Here is a 17,142-nt window from a genome sequence, read left to right as displayed (position 1 = left end):
TGGCTTCAAGCTCCCTGTTTGGTGGATTCATAGGAGTGACACTAAGAGCTGATGGAGTAGCCATTATAAAACTTTTCTGATGTTATCTTTGGAGTGAAGTTCTTAGAGCAGCAACAGACTGAGGATAACTACTTATGAGAATTTGTAGAGGGGTTGCAGAATGAGTTCAGCTGAACCAAAAATCTTCAATATTTGTAACTGTGGTGAGAAGGTAAACTTTGCAGAGTTTGGTTTATGCTTTGGTTTTTCTTTTAACAAATTCTCTGGATTGAGAGACTGTGAGGGCCAAATGCAAAGGGGAAAGGGATTATCACATCTCAATGCACTGAGGTTTTTGTAGGGGAATGTGGCAAAAGGGAACAATGCCGAGCTGGTATTAAATTTTATCGGGAACTCGAGCTCGAAAATGAGTTTTGACACGGTGAAATTGCGAATGGGTCGGGGTTTGTCGGGCTCCTTTTAAACAGGGGGTGTATCAGTGAATTTAGGCAGGAGTTAGGAGGGACAGAATCATTAACTTAGGAAATTGAAGGTAATTGAGTGAATGAAATTGAGAAAATGGGAAGAACAGGGGTGAACAGATGGAATTCGGCAAATACCTGGTTTAACTAGCGCCGAGGGTGGTTGAGCTGGTTGAATGGCGAGTACTGAAGTCAAATCTGCAGGTGGTGGCATCTCAATTGTCTAAATTCGAATTCTGGAGGTAAAATGGCGTGAACAGCGAACACGGAGCTTCCCAAACTAACCAATGAAAATGACCCAAAACGGTCACTTTGCGCGTTTTTTATAAAAAAATTGACATATTTGCGCTTTTGGCGCTTTTCCGTGATGACGTCAGCATGATGTCATCGGCGAGTCCCGGGTACGGCATGGTGACGTGGACGCTGACTCAGATGAAGACATGGTGGTGACACGGTGGCGGGACGGGGAGACGAGCAGGTGAGCTGGTAGGTGACGTGGAGCAGCGGCAGGGACGCGGTGGTGATGTCATAGTTGACGTGATTGTTGACGTCAGGGGACGAAGGGTGGTATCTGGTTTTCCCCGCACCACCTTTGAGCACAGGCGGTATTGGGGGAGGGGCCTCCGAACACGCCGGGCAGTCGACACGTGGTCGGGGTATGGCAGGGAAACCGCCCATCCCCTGGACGTTAACCTCCTGCGGATTGGGGGCTCAAAACGACCACCCACCGTTGATCTGGGACGCGCAAAATCGGACGGTCGGCGGCACAGGTAAGGTGATGGGGGTTAGGGACGGGACCCGCCTGTATTATTTAAACAAAAACGCGCCGCGGGGGGTTGAAAACCTTAGGTTAATGCGGGTTTGGGGGTTATGCATGCGGGGGGTAAAGTTTTAATGTTTATTTTAAACATTTTAAACAAAAACCCCAAACATATGCGCGATAGGTAGGATAGTAAGGTTTTAAGGGTAAAGGGGTGGGCAATGGTTATTAACTTAACCAAATGTTAAGTTAACTCTGGAGTTAGGACGCGGAAGGGTTGATAATAGTCCCAGATGGACTATTATTGCCCAAAACCATATTTACAAAGCTATAATGCTTTAGGGTAGGATATGTAATACCTTTTGGAGTTTTATATAGTTTTTTGTAGAAAATAGGGGCGGGGAAGTAGCTAGGGAGCTATACAATAGAGTTAGGAGTTAATATGGGTTTATGAGGTGAAGTATAGGGGAGGGGCCAAGTTTTTGAACTAAAAATTAGACATAGGGATGAATGGAATGTGGAGAAATGACTTTTACACAAGAAATGTGGCTTCTTTTCATTGAGGAAAGCCAAAACTTGACTTAGTATTTTTACAAGAATGAAGTGATAACAAGACTGGTTGGGTAGATTCCAAGGTCCTTCAGGGGTGTTAGTAAGAAACTTTGAAGGGGGGGCTGAAAGGGAGTTAGACATGCTTCCATAATTCTGCCATCAAACAACTGCTTTGGCATTTCTTTCATTGATGAGGCAAGCTATAATTGTCAATACATCAGGTGATCACACCTTGCTTTTGCAACCTCAAACTACCTACCCAGCCTAATACACCTAACATTCTTTCTTCCTTTTGCATGGGTGCACTTAGACTTGCAGACCCTGATTATCCTCCTTTCTTTTCACTGCCCTCCTATCTAAATGTACCCTTATCTCTTGCAAGGGCCCATATTAAGCAGTTGGGCTCCTTCATTTCTCTACCTAGCTACTCATCTGCCAAGCTTGAACTGTTTGGACAGATATTCATTCTCTAGTCTAGAACAAGCAATTTAAAACATGGCATGGTCCAGATTGAACTGTTGGGCCATCCATCAAGCTAGCAGTGGCATTTTGGCTAGCCACTTTCCTGGTCTTTCTTTGGGGTTCATTTCTATTATTTTTTCTGACCAATTCCTTTTCTTTCCTTTTGATCATTCTTTTAAGGCATACCCTCTTTACACTTTTTAACTCTCTTTTCTTTTCACAAAATATGGAACCTTTGTAGCATCAAAGATGAACATATTTGGCACTTCCACTGTCAATCATGAAAAATGAAACCTATTGGTATAGGAACCTAATAGTGGTTCCACTTGGGGATGGCTTTTCCATATGAAAAGCCAAGAACAGCAAGTCAGATTTCCTTATCTTTCCATTCTTGCTGCAGTCTGAACTTTCCTTCTGTTAGAGACCATTGATCTGAATTCTTGTAACTTGTATGAAGTACCCTTTGAGCTGATCTGCTGTGAAATTACAGCTCTGTATTTACTGGTTTCTCTGAGCATTCATCATCATCTTCATAGTTTCCAAGTGCTTTCTCTTGATTTCCAATGATAGACTCAAAACATATATCAAAAATGGTGCAGTACCCTAATTTTCCTCGAAATTTTCTTCACTTGGTCCCTTATCTAACCAATGTAAATGAGAATGCTGGAAATACAAATATTTATGTACAATATATAGCTGTGTTTTGTTTCATCAAAGGGGGTCAAAATAATGTTTGAGCATCCTCCCATTGACTGGGCCTTCCTCAGTATTTGAGCCATCCAAACTCTTCAGAAAATAGGTGTTATTACCTTGTACAACATAAATGACATAAGGTCCCCTCCACAAGAAATCGAACTTGCCATGTTTCCCTTTGTCCTCTCTCCTAGAATCCCATCTCAGCACTTTGTTTCCTATGAAGAAGTCTTCAGCTTTGGTTCTTTTGTCAAACATCTTTTTGAGCTTCTCTTGCAGTACTTGGGTTCTGTGATATACTTCTTCTCTTGTCTGTTGCAAGTGAATTGTCTGATTGATCCTTCTTTGAATATCATTAGGCTCAGCTTGTATTTCTTGTAGCAACTTGATTACAGGGATTCCTAAAGATGAAGGGAATCTTGCCTCCATTCCATAAACTAGTTCATATGGACTTGTGCCAATGGATCTTTTGGTGGTCAATCTGTCTGCCCATAGTGCATTCACCAACTTCTTATGCCAATTCTTTTTGTTCTCCTCCAAGAACTTTTTGATGATGTTGATAAGGCTTTTGTTGGAAGACTCAGCTAGGCCATTGCCTTGAGGGTAATAGGCTGTGGAATGGCCCAAGGTCATATGGTATTTATGGCAAAAGTTGATCATTTTTTTGGATTTGAAAGCAGCAGCATTGTCTGTAATAATTTTATCTGGACAACCAAACCTGGACAAGATGTTGGTTTCTAAAAATTGCATAATAATGGAGTCATTGGCTTGCCTACAAGGGATGGCTTCTATCCATTTGGTAAAGTAGTCTGTAGCAGTCAAAATCCACCTATGTTGGCCAGAGGATGAAGGGTGGATTTCACCAATGAAGTCTAAACCCCATTGCTGGAATGGTCTTTCAGTTGAAATAGGCTTGAGTGGTAAAGGTAACAGCTTTCTCTTGCCTTCAAAAATTTGGCATTTGTGACAAGACATTACAAATTTTTTCACATCAGTAAACAAGGAGGGCCAATAAAATCCAGCCCTTAGGATCTTATCAGCTGTTGATTTCCAGTATAAGTGTCCTCCACAGTCACCTGCATGAAATTCCTTGAGGACATTGTCAGTTTCATCCAATGTTAGGCAATTAAGTAAAATTCCTTCATGATTTCTCCAAAACAAAACATTGTCTATGATACAAAACTTTGATGCTTTCATTTTCAAGAACCTTTTCTTAGTTCTGGACAACCCTGGAGGAGCTTGTAGGTTTAACAATACAAAACATATATCAGCATACCAGGGAGATTGCAAAAGGCTTGATTGATCTGTGGAGTCGCCATCTCCTCTTCGTTTTCTAGTTCATTGATATCAAGGGCTTGGAAATTGGTTTCAGACATTAGTTTGGCTAGCCCTTGTCCTTTTATCAGTTTTGTATGCTTGATTTCAATGTCATATTCTAAGATATTGGCAATCCATTTGCCCCTTTTGCCTTCAATTCCTTCATGGGTTAAAATGTCCTTGACCACTGCATTTTGGACATAGGCGATCACATGAGAGTATAAAATGTAGATTCTGAAATCTTTGATGGCCTTTACCAAGGCATAAGCTTGCTTTTCCATAATCTGATATTTTAAGGGAGCATCTCTGAGAGATCTGCTGAAAAAAGCAATGGGCTCCTCACACCCTTGGTCATTGTTTTGTAATAGGACAGCAGCAATTGTATGCTCAGATGCGAAGGAAAAAATGATGAAATCCCTATCAAACCTAGGACTTGTGAGGACTGGTGTGTTTGTCAAAGCTCTTTTGATATCCTCAAAGGCTTGTTTAGCTTACATGGTCCATTTGACCTTAGAATCCTTCTTCAACATATTGTTTAACAGTCTTATGAGCTCAGCGAAATTAGGAATGAATCTTCTCAAGAAGTTGATCTTCGCTAAGAAGCCTTGTAGTTCTTTGATGTTTCTCAGATGAGGCACTTGAAGGATAGCTTGAATTCTGTCCGGGTCGATCCTAATGCCATCTTTTGAGATTATATGACCTAGGAGCTTGCCTTCCTCTAGGCAAAACAGTGATTTCTTTGGATTCAAAGATATGCCATATATTCTGCAAATTAGGAAAACTTGCCTCAAATGTTCTAAGTGTTCTTGATCTGATTTTGAAAAGGCAGTGAGATCATCAAGGTAGACTACTAGGAAATCATGGATTTCTTTGGCAAAGGCTATGTCCATTGCTCTTTGGAAAGTTGCCCCTGCATTCTTAAGCCCAAAAGGCATTTTGACATATTTAAAAGTTCCCCAAGGTGTTGTAAAGGAAGTTTTGTCTTGATCATCTGGGTGTACTAAAATCTGATTGAATCCAGAGAATCCATCTAACAATGAGATCCTAGAGGCTCCCACTACCCTTTGTAGGATATGATCCATTTTTGGTAAGGGGTAATGGTCTTTGAGAGAGACTTTGTTCAAATTCCTTAAGTCAACACACAGTCTAATTTCTCCCATCTTCTTTCTAGTAGGCACTAGATTTGAAATCCACTCTGAGAACCTAATTGGAGCTATGATTCCTGCCTCATACATTCGTTTAACTTCTTTTTCAATGAGGGGAAGGAGGACAAGGATTCACTCTCCTAAGCTTTTGTTTAAAAGGTTTTTGGTTCTCTTTCAAGGGTATAGTATGTTGGATGACCGAAGTGTCATAGGACTTGAGGTCCTCATAACTCCAGGCAAAGACATCTTGGAATTCTTTAAACAAGTCAATGTATTTTAATTTCTGATCAGAAAGCAAGGCTTTGGAGAGTTTTACCATTTTGGTATGTTCTATGGTTCCAATGTTGCAGTCCTCAATTTCAGTATTCAGTGGTTGCATTTTTGGCTTCCTAGAAATGTCATTTGAATCAAACAAATCCTCCAAAGGAGTTAAACCTATGGGCAGAAAATTTTCTTTTAGATCAATTACTTTGGCTTCTGTTTCAGCTATTTCATCAAAATCTGTTTGCTTCAGCTCCTGTACATTGCTGTCATCAAAAGTAGTTGGATGCAAAATCAATTTTGTTGTTTCAGCTGATTTGTTTTGTTCAATTTTGTGCTTTTGTTGTTGGTCGTCCACAGTGCTTGTATCAATGTTCATGTTGGAGAATTCCTCTTTCAAAGTGAGGAAATTATTTATTTGTGTATCATTTTCAAATATCTTCCCATTTTTAACATTATCAGGGACAGCAGGTCTATGTTTGATTTCGGTAGTGAAACGGTGGTTGGGTTCGAAAGGTAGCTTGCAAGTGCTGGCAAAGGTTGCCAAGCTATGTGCATGTAAATTGAGATTTCTGGAAATTTTAGTTAACTGGGATTCTGAGAAGGTGTCAAGTATTTGAATGGCTACCCCTTTATAAGCCCTTAACCTAAGATCATTTGTGATAAAATTTCCCTTCATCTGCTGTATGATTAGATTTGAATCCCCTAGAATTGAGACTTTGGTTGCACCTAGATTTTTGATGAGTTTGAGACCTAACAAAAGGGCTTCGTACTCGGCCATATTGTTTGTGCATCAAAAGTTTAACCTATATTCATGACCTTCAGCCTGGTCATTCTGCATGTTTTGAATCCAAACCCCTGCCCCTGCTCCTAATTTGTTTACAGAGCCATCAAACTCTAAATACCATAAGGTTTTATGGTCAAGGTTTGCATTGAGAGTTTTAGACATTTGCACCATGGGTAGATTGGGTTCTTGTAAGTCATTTGATGTGTCATTTTCCTTTGTTGTATCAATCATATCAAAAGTTTTTTGATTTTGAGCAGCAGATTGTTCATTCAAACCCTCTATCTGTGCTGCTATTAGCAATTTGGCATCAGTTTTGGTACACATGTCAGCATTATACAAAATGAATGAATCCATGTCGGAATGTATTGAATAGATGGGGAAGTTTTGGGGTTTTTCTTGACTATTCACCACATATTTCATTAGTGTTCATGGTATAACCTCTTCGGCTGCCCAAAGACTGAAATAGTGGCATAGGACATGTCTAGTTGCAAGGATCCTTGGAGTTTGGGCCCCCATGATCTGGATAAAAGCATACCATATTTGGGTGGAATGTCAGCTACCACCACATCCATCAGAATTGTTTTGGTTGGGCATTGGACTAGGGAAACACACAAATCTTTAATTAGGCCTAGACACCTGACTTGGCTTGAATCAAATGAGAACAAATCCTTATATGGTCTTGTGATATCTAGGTCTAGTTTTTCCATCACAGATTTGGGCATTAAGTTATGTGAGGCCCCGGAATCAAACATTGCATTGTGTAACACCTTGTCATGAATGTTTAAACTGACATAAAAGGGTGGAACTCCTCCATTTGTTGTCTTTCCATTAACCTCAGGACCAAACAGTAATTCAGGTTGATCATCTAGAACATTCACAGCATCCCTATTGTCTGATATTTGGAGTGACCTATTGATTTGCTGTCTATATACTTCATGTTTGGCAAGTTCAGAGAGAGGAATAGCTATCTTCAGCTTACCTATTTATGTTTCCAAGTTGAAGGGTTTTCCTATCTGAGTATTTGTATTATGGGCAGTAGATTTTTCCTTTTCAGCTGAATTTTCAGTGACCTTTTCTTCATCATTGGTATGATTTTGAGTTGAATCTATTTTGAATTTATTTTCAGGAATGCTGTTTGAACTTACTTTTGAGGGGAGGGATAAAGATGGCTGATTTTTAGAGGGTTGTACATCTGATATATCCTCCATAGTGATTTCTCTTGGGTGTGGGTCTGTTTTATCAGAGGATTCTGGGAGAACATCCTTGTCTTTTGTCCTTTTTGGCTGTTTATTATCCTTAGATTTGGTCGGTTCAGGCACATATATGGTTCTACTCCTTAGTTTATACTATTTATGTACCTCATAAACTGCTGCATCACAGCCTTCCCTAAAGTCAAATGACTCTCCTGATTTGGTTTGAAATTGATTGCAATTTTGGGCCTCTTAATCTTCTTGTGTTAGAAAGACTTGGTGTTCACTGTCCAATCCCATTAAGTTGATGTGAGGGTCCTCGGTTGGTTCACTAGATGTTGAGGCTTCAACGTAGTTTTCTTTAAAAGGAGGTCTGATATTCTGGTCGGGACCAACCCTTCCAACATTTGGATTTTGATTCTTTCTAAAGTTTGGGTTTCTAGCAGTACTTGGTTGACCTTCCCATGATGATTTTCTCTCGATGGTTTCCACCCTGTCCCCAAGTATGTCCATGCCTTTGATGATTGCATCAAGCTTTTTTTCAAATGCTGAAGGTTCTTCTTTAAAAGTATTTCTTCTTTCAGCTCTTGCCCTATTTATTTTAGCAATAAGGTTTGCCTCTACACTAACGGCTATGTTTTGCATGTCTGCTAAGGTTGGAGGGGCTCTTTCCCTCAGTTGATATGCCATGTCGGAATCAAATCCATCAGGGAATTTGATTAAGGCTAAATCAGGTGGAGGCCTAAGGTTTTGAGGGATGGCATTGTAAACATTGTTGAATCTTGCACAAGAATCTAGGACAGTCTCTTGTGGGCCTCTTTTTATGCTGTCATACTCAGATAAGATATGCAGTGGGTCTTTTTTCTTTTCCCATCTGTTGAGGAAGGATTGGTAAAGAGAATCCAGATTGGCTATGGAATTTGCAGCAAGTGCTCTGAACCAAGTCCTTACCTCACCTGTTAAACTTTGGACAAAAATTTTCATTCTCACATCATCCTCGTCTATCTCATAATTTTCAAAGTAGTCTTGCATTTTCTTGGTATGCTGTAAGGCAGTATATGTACCAGTACCATCAAAATAAGTGATCTTACTTTGGTAGTCCTGAGGCATAGCCCCAGGATTTCCAGGTAGCTGTAAAGGGGCATAACGATTTGCCATATTTACAGGGACAAATGGGACAACAGGAAGGAATGGAACAACTGGAACAACAGGGACAGCAATGGAAATTTGTGCAGAAGATGAAGGTGTGGAGAATATGTTTTGAGAGGTGGATGAGGAAGAAGCAGAAGAGGGAGCAATGTGAGGACGGACTAAAGGTTTAGCAGGGGTTGGAATATAACTTTGCTGAACTGATTCAGGGCTAGAATCAACAAAATCTTCTTGTTTCTCTTGTTTCCTTAGGATCTTTTGGATTAAATTAGGATTGTCAAAAACAGCTGGAGGATCTGGGTCAGGATTTTCCCTGGTGTAACGAGTTTTCTTTTTAGGAGCCAACTTCCGAATTTGTTTTTGGTATTTTCTGGGAATGCTTTTAGAATTAGCAAGGAACTGATCAAATTTTGGAACAGTTATCTGCAGCTTAAAACTAGCATGAAGATTGACTGAAGAAACTTTTATTTACTCCTGTAAATGCAAAGCAAGAACAGTTTCAAAGGCTTCCTGGCTGACATTTAGGCTTCATCTGTAGTTTTAAGGAATATACAACAATTGGAAAATTCATTCTGTCCCTAGTGGAGTCGCCAATTATATTATCACTCAGGTTGTTCCCTTTGACTCCCAAGGGAATACGGCTGAGGTAACCACTAACCAATCTTTCAGCCACAGGTCCTAGCCTACCTGCAACCAGAGAGGGCTCTCTCTTTATGATTTAGCTTTGTTTTGGTGTAATTTTAGGCTAGTTATGATGGACAGGATTTTGTTTTGAATTTGGTTGGATGATGATTTCAGTAAGAACTGGTATGTAGTTTCAGAACAGTCTAGACCATTGGCCTTGGAGTCGATGATGGTGTGCTGCTGGAAGTATTTCTTGGGAAGAAGGCAATGCTACAAAGCCAGACAGACATCCATGGAACAATTCTTCAAATCTGGAATATGATGGCATGAAATCAGGGAATGAAAGGCAACTAAGGATATTTCACTATGCTGATAGAGGGAAAATGTGGGAATGTTATCTAGGAGCACTTAAGAATTCCTAAACAACATTCATAATGAAAGAATCAATACAAACATGAGTAGTTAAGAATTCATATTCATGATTAATTCTGAAGAAAACACAGTTAGCAACAGAGATTGAGCAGAGGGTGCATTCAAGCAAGTCCTAAGCTATTCTTCTTCTCTATAGCTAAGATAATGAAACATATATGTGAATTAAGCAAACACAGAAAGACAAAATGTGGTTTAGAATAACTTATTGTTCCATTAAACAACACAAGAATTCTCTAGAAGAACGCAGATCATCACTTTGACATCAAACAGTGCAGAGATCATGAACTTTCCCAACCATTTGTATTAGATAGTCTGAAAATTTACAACGCAGTGTCTTAGAGAGAAAATCACCAACCCCAAATACATTCTGTGGGGAGGTATATATACAAAAAATAAGCTACAAAATATCTAGTTGATGAGTTAATAGCTCATAACTTCTTTGCCAACTCTTGAGGAATTATAGCTGAAAGAGTAAATGCTGCAGTAAATATTTAATGTATTAGCTGTCCATTCTGTCAGAGAATTTTGACTTTTGTGACCAACTGAGTCAGTTGGGGCTGCGCTTTTAAAATCTGCATTTTTTCCTTTTTTGGGCTTGCTGTCCCATCATTTTGCTGAGTCACCATTCTCACCTGCTGAGTCACCGTTCTCACCTGATCGGCCTTTTGTCTTCATGCTATGCCTGGTGCTTGCGTATTCAATTCTGTTGACCTGTAGCTGACCTGAGGTTGACCAAAAAGATAAAGGACCAAGATCACTTTGGCAAAATTTCCAGCATTGCCTGCCACCAATCTTCTTTAGGCAGTTGATGTCTTCGTATCTTTATTAATGTCTCATTTGCCTTTGTGTACCTGTAAAAAATGGGTGGGACCTCAAACAAGTGATTGATTTCATGTTTAATGTAAAATAAATTTTCCAGCTTATCATAAAGGCTTTGTCCTGATGGAGGTCCTGTTTCTTCTGAGGTACTTGTGGATGCTATGATCTGATTTGAAATAAAGTTACTCATCCTGGTGGCATACTGCTCACTGGTCAGCAGTCTTCCAGCGTTGGTCAATAGGCTGGGCAATCCTTTGCCTTGCAATGCTCCCATCCTCAGCTTGTAATTATCTACCTCTGCCTGCATTTCCTGACACTTTCTCTCCAAACTTTGCACAAAATTTCTAACGGTCAGCATCTTTTTTGCTGTTAAAACAGTTTCTGTCCTGTTACTGATGTCTAAGGCTGCCAACTCCTCTTTAGTGTGAGTGTTCAGGAAGTGAATCATTTTGCTAGCCTACTCAGGCATATTTCCTAATGCTGCTCTAGCCTTCTGACTCTCAATTTGGGCTTGGCCTATTAATTCAATCTGTTCATGCATAGTTCGGATTGATTTCCACTGTCTAGTGATAGAGTGGTCAATCCTAGTCCACAAAATATTTTTTATTTCAGCCAGAGTCTTTTCTAAATTCAGCTCCTTCTCCAAGGCCTTTATTTTGTCCTTTAGGGCCTTAATTTCCCTTGTCTGTTCAACCACTTTCACCTTGGATTTATCATATTTTCCTTCTAGATCAACCAACTTTTCTTTGGCCTATTTTATCTCTGTTGCTTGAAGCTTGAGCTCCCTAACAGCTTTTGTCAATTCATCCATGCTTATGCTAGACTCAGGAGCTGTTGTTGTTGCCGCTGCAGCATCTGTAGTTGTTGTAGTTGCTGGAATAATAGGAGGGGTCACTGCTGCTTGTGTAGCTACAGCAGTAGTTGGATCAGTTTGAGGTGGCTGGGAGGTCGACTCTCCTTGCTTTCCTTGCAGTGCTCTCTCCAACTCTCCCACTATTTCAATTATTCTCTGGTTCATTTGCATTAGCAGGTCCATTGTATCCTCAACTTCTTTCTCTTTCACCAGTTCTCCTGTTTGTGGGTGCATAGTTGAGGAGAGCCTCATTTGCTTTTTTAGAGCAGTAATATCATCCTCTTTTTTCTTCATTAGGGCCTTGATAGCTTTGGGATTCTTAGGATCATGCCCCAGGTCCACAATAATGTCCTCCAATGTTTTAATTCTATTCCTTTGGTTGTGGAGGACATTCTTTCTAAATCAAGCTGAGTATTGGTGTTTTCAGAGATTCTTTCAATTCATGGGCCAGTGTGGCCTTGTCTGCAAGTGTGGCATAGACCATTTCCCCTACTTGCATATGTAACTCTATTTGATCCATGGGTGAATGCCCTTGGCCAAGACCTCTAACCTTGTTTTGACATAGTCTGCAGCTGTTTGAGGCTACTGAACCTTGGGCTTAAAGTGGCTGAGAATCATCTTTTCTTCTTTGATGTCATACGCTGCCATCAACCTTTCCTGCTTGGTAGGTGTTGCCTTAAGAAATTGGTCATACAATTGTACTCTTCATATCTCATTTTGTGCCTTAATTTCTTTAAAGGTGGCCTTGATGCTAGTTGCCTCTTACTTTGCTGTGTGGAGGAAGACACCTCCATGCCATGTTGTCTGTCTTGCTCTGGTTGGAAAGAGCTTGTAGCTGTGTGTTGACTCCCTTCTCTGTCTCTCCTTGGACTTCCAAAGATTTCCTCACTGACTTCCTCCTCAATTGGAGAATCAACCTTTAGCCTCTTGGCTTCGGGCTGCTGTGTAGACCCACTAGCAGGTGTGGATTCTTCTCGATCTCGTTTTCTGCCTCTTTCCTCATAGGCAGGAGTCTGTAAAGTAGGCACCTGTGGTGCCTCTGTTTGCAGTGGAAAAGGCTATCCTTGAGGTTGCTCCATTTAAGTGGCAGGCTGCTCTGTAGTCACTTCTTTCTCTGCATCCATTACTTCCTTCCCTTTTGTTGTACATGTTGCTGATGTAGACGGTCCCTAGGCGACTTGTGTGGTAGTAGTAGCAGATGTGCCTGTTGGCATTATGGCTAAAGTGTTGTCCTTGATGGCAACCCATTCAGGTGATAGATCACAGTACTTCAAGTCAGCAGCAGAGATTGATGATCAGCTATCAAATATTGAAGAAAATAAGGGTTACACAAGTACACCTTACATAAGGTGCGTACACACAGGTCGGTGTTACATAAAGTGCGTACATACCCGCAGTTATCCCGTTCACGAGGTGCGTACCCCCAGTGCACACATTTCAAGGCAAAGAAATTCACATGTGGCGTTTTCTTATGTTTTACTCTTGGTATTTAGCCGACGGTATTGTGTTATTATGGTGTCGGCCCGTGGTATTGATCCATGATTTAAGGAAGAGCTTTCCTATATAAAGCAAAGGAGATCATTTGGCTTGAGCATGTTTTGGTTGAATATCTTATGAGGGATAGATCTGAAATATTATGATCTCTTGGGAGTATGTCTAGATCTAAATAAGGCGAATCTACTGATGAATTGAGATCTCTTCGGCGCATGTTCATATCTGTAGATATGACTGTCTAGGTTATTTCTGAAGTCTTGAGATCATCTTTGCCCGAAGGTACGCAGGTACAGTGAAGGAAAAGTGCGTACATACGTAGGAACGAAGCGTTTCAGGTGCGCCGGTACGCAGGCACAGAAGGGTTGCAGGTGCGGAGGTCCGCAGGCAGTTCAATAGACTCAGAGCGAGGTACGTAGGTGAGAAGTTGACTACAGTGCGTACGTAAGCAGGCGAGCAGTTGAGCAGGGTGCGTACATAAGCAGGCGAGCAGTTGAGCAGGGTGCGTACGTAAGCAGGCAAGCAGTTGAGCAGGGTGCTTACTGTAAGCAGGCAGTACATGGGTGAAGCTGCTTACTTCTCTTAAAATCTTTGTTGTGTTCTGGGTTTGGTCCTATTATTGTTGATCTGGTTACTACAGTTGATTGGGTGATTCTCTTATACTTGATGATCATTTGATGCTTATGGATCCAGTTTGAAAATTCATGAAAAGTGGTCCTTGTAAGAAAAGAAGTAGGGGGTTGTAGCTCCCTTCCAGGAGAGACTAGAAAACGAGAGAGAGTTGTAGCTCTCTGCAGGTTGCAGCCTGCGTACTGGTAAAGGACTGCACCAGTACAAAACCATTGTAAAAGGAGTTTCTAATTTGAAAGAAGATAGATACATATTGCAGCAGGTGGTTTTCACCCACATTGGGTTTCCACCTTACATCTTGTGTTCTTTGGTGTGAATATCTGTTTTCTTTGTTCATGCTCATTATTTTATGGTAGTGACATGCAAAAATAATTCAAAGAAAAAATAAGGAAGATTTATTAAAAGAACTAGATAATACTGATTCACCCCCCCTCTGAGTATTATTTCCAACAATTGGTATCAGAGCAGGTCCTTCAGAGAAGCTTGATCGCTTGAAGGTAGATCGTTCATCATGAGCAACTACGAGAGAGAAGCATCAATCAGGCCACCGGTTTTTGATGGGACAAACTTCAATTATTGGAAGGTAAGAGTTACTGCCTATCTTCAATCTCTTGGTACAGAAGTTTGGGACATCGTAGAGACAGGCTACGCTTTTCCTTCAGCTACTCCTACAGATGCAGCCGAGAAAAAGAAGTATGAAACAAATGCGAAAGCAGTCAGTACTCTATTAGGATGTATATCTCAATTAGAATTCATGAAGGTAATGCACTATAAATCCGCAAAAGAGATATGGGACAAAATTGTCACGAGCTATGAAGGAGATGAACAGGTAAAGCGTGCTAAACTTCAAACTCTCAGAATTCAGTATGAGACTCTCAAAATGTATAATGATGAAAGTGTGGCTAACTATTTTCTTCGGGTAGATGAGGTTGTTAATTGTATGAAAAATTTGGGTGAAGAAATAAAAGAGGCTATTGTGGTTGAAAAGGTTCTAAGATCATTGTCCCCCAAGTTTGAATCTAAAGTATCTGCAATAGAAGAAAAATAAAATCTACGAATTCTTACTATGTCTCAGCTACATGGAATTCTAACTGCTTATGAAATGAGAAAGGGAGGTCCATCAGACAGAAGAGAAGCTGCTTTCAAGGCATTAGGCAAAGGAGATTATTATGAAGCAAGCCACGTCCCAGAAGAAGAGGAAGAAGAATCAAATTTTGTCAGAAATATTCAAAGGGGTTCTGGAAGGTTCAGAGGTAAGTTACCTTTTAAATGCTTTGCTTGTGGAAGAGTAGGTCATTATGCTGCAAAATGTCCTTATAAGGATAAAGGAAAGGAACCTGCTAGATGGAACAAGAAACAGAACGCAAATAAGAAAAGCTACTACACTCATGAAGATAGTGATGGTCTATCAAACAGTGATGAAGATGAACAAGGTAATGAATATAAGTTGTTAATAGCATTTGAAGATGATGATTATATGGATGCTATAGATTTGGATAACCTTTATGATGAAATTACTAGACTCAAGAGATGTATAGAAGAAAAGAACATGATCATTGATACTCTACAATTTCAAATTGATGAAAAGGAAAAACATCTTGAAAAATTAGAAGGTGAAATTGTTGGTCTTAGAAAAGAGATTGAGAAAACAAAAGCTATTAATCTCAAGTTTGTCAAAGGATCTGAAACTTTGGATGAGATTATCAATGTGCAGCGGTCTCCACTAAACAAGACAGGTCTAGGCTATAATGGAGAAACTTCTCAAGCATCCACCTCAAAAAGTTATCTTGATGCAGCAAGAAGAAATGAGCAAAAGAACAATGAAGATCATCAGGTAAAGCAGGGACGAATTACAAACAGAAACTATCAGGGGCAATCCATCTTAAGGGTGAACAAAAGCTACAACCAGCCACAGGTAAAATCTTCTCAATTTGGTTCAAGAATAGATGACAATAGAAATTACAATCAATTGGCTGGTAGATTCGATAACCGCAGAAGTTTCTTCAATGGACAATGCTTTTCTTGCCATAACTTTGGTCACAAAGCAGCTCAATGTGTTGCATATAAAACGATCATGACTAGGGAAGCTCAAAAACAAAGAAGTATGACCGGGATTACAAAAAGGACCTATAACAACTTTTCGGTTCTTGAAAATGAAGTTGAATGTTCTATTTGCAATAACTTTGGTCATGAAGACTCTGAATGCAGGAGCAGGTTTCAGCAGAAAAAGGAACAAGCCTCAAGCACCAAAACATGGAGAATAAAGGAACCACAAACAGAAAGATGTGGGATAGCATTTTATGCAGAGGGACAGGAAAATCTATGGTACATTGACAGTGGATGTTCGAAGCATATGACAGGTGATAAAGAAAAACTTGAGTCATTTTCTGCTCTAGAAAAAGGAAAGAAAGTCTCTTTTGGAAATGATACTCCTGCGACTATAAAAGGAAAAGGCATTGCTCAGTTAAAAGAAAAGGTCAAGGCTGGAAATGTTTTGTATGTTGATGGATTGAAGCATAATCTTCTAAGTGTCAGCCAGATGTGTGATCAAAGAATCGAGGTTATATTCAGATCAAATGGATGTCTTGTTCGTGATCTTGATACAGGTAAAACAGTGATCAAAGGCAAAAGAACTCCAAATAATCTGTACATATTTGAAGAAGGACAACAACAATGCTATCTGAGCAAGGATGATGAGCACTGGTTATGGCATCGGATGTTGGGACATCTAAGCTTTTCACAAATAAGGAAAGCATGCAAATATTAGGCAGTTCGCGATCTTCCAGATATCAAAATTCCTGACAACACCATATGCAAATCATGTCAGTTTGGAAAACAAACCAGAACTAACTTTCCAGAGAAAGAAGGATCAGCTAGCATGCCTCTTGAGCTAGTACATACAGATACATGCGGTCCTTTCAGGAAAAGAACACCTCGAGGAGAAGAATACTTGATATTATTCATTGACGATTTCTCCAGGTTTGTCTGGTTAGGACTTATGAAGCACAAAGATGAAGCATTCAAAAAATTCAAATCCTTCAAAGCCTTGGTTGAAAATGAATCAGGTCACAAAATTAAGTGCCTCAGATCCAACAGAGGTGGGGAATTTACTTCAAATGAATTTTTCGATTTCTGTGAAGAACATGGGATAAGAAGAGAATTCTCTACAGCAAGAACTCCTCAGCAAAATGGAGTTGTGGAAAGAATGAACAAAACAGTCCAACAAATGGCTCGTGCTATGCTTGATGAGTCAGGAACTCCCGCAACTTTCTGGGGTGAAGTTGCACATGCTGCGGTTGTTATTCTCAACAAAAAAAATGTCTGAGTGAACAGCACTCAAACTCCTCATGAGCTCTGGAGTGGTAGGACTCCTTCAGTAAAGCACTTCAAAATCTTTGGGAGCAAATGCTATATCAAGAATACTGATGAGCAGGTTGGCAAACTTGAACCTAGAGCAGATGAAGGCATTCTTCTTGGTTACTCCCCACATAGCAAAGCATACAAATGCTACAATAA

Source organism: Pinus tabuliformis, chromosome 7, assembly GCF_031772625.1.
Source record: "Pinus tabuliformis cultivar Carrire ecotype Pingquan chromosome 7, CPIR1, whole genome shotgun sequence".
Classification (NCBI taxonomy): Eukaryota; Viridiplantae; Streptophyta; class Pinopsida; order Pinales; family Pinaceae; genus Pinus; species Pinus tabuliformis.
The sequence above is the reverse complement of the archived record's forward strand: the minus strand, read 5'-3'. Positions refer to the sequence as shown.